The sequence below is a fragment of the Elephantulus edwardii genome, unplaced genomic scaffold, assembly GCF_000299155.1.
Source record: "Elephantulus edwardii isolate Elephantulus edwardi_28Jun2011 unplaced genomic scaffold, EleEdw1.0 scaffold00175, whole genome shotgun sequence".
Lineage (NCBI taxonomy): Eukaryota > Metazoa > Chordata > Mammalia > Macroscelidea > Macroscelididae > Elephantulus > Elephantulus edwardii.
In genome coordinates, this window is record NW_006399925.1 from 5,930,851 (window position 1) to 5,931,459 (window position 609).

Here is a 609-nt window from a genome sequence, read left to right on the forward strand (position 1 = left end):
GGACTCCAAGAAAACAAATATGTCTGTCTTAGGGAGAGTAAAACCAAGTCTCTCCTTGGAGGCTAGGATTTTGAAGCTATCCCTTATTTTTTGGGACATGTGGCCAGGAGATATCAGTACTTGGAGAATAACATCATTTTCGGAAGGGTCGAGGGACAGCACAGGGGAGGAAAACCCTGGATAAGATAGATTGATACAGTAACTGGGGCAATAGAGGTTGGTGTGTCAGAATTAGTGAAACTGTCTCAGAATAGGGAATTGTTTTGAAATTCTGTACATAGGGTCACTATGCATTACAAGCAACTCAACTACACATAACAACAATAACATACTGACAAGTTTGAAAGGAGGAGTGGCATCCACTTCCTTAATCACATGCCTCCGGAAACTCTATGAACTTTGATAAATGTTGATAGTTGTAGAGGGGCTTCAGGCCTTTTTTCTTAGGTTCGCTATGAGTTATGCTTGACTTGCAGGGAATCAACAACAATAACAACAATTGGTACAAAATGTTGGGAATTAGTACTGTGTTGTGTTTGCTGATTTAACCAGTCAAAGCAGGTTCTATTATTAATCACAGACTAATCTTTCAGTGATAATCAATATTAT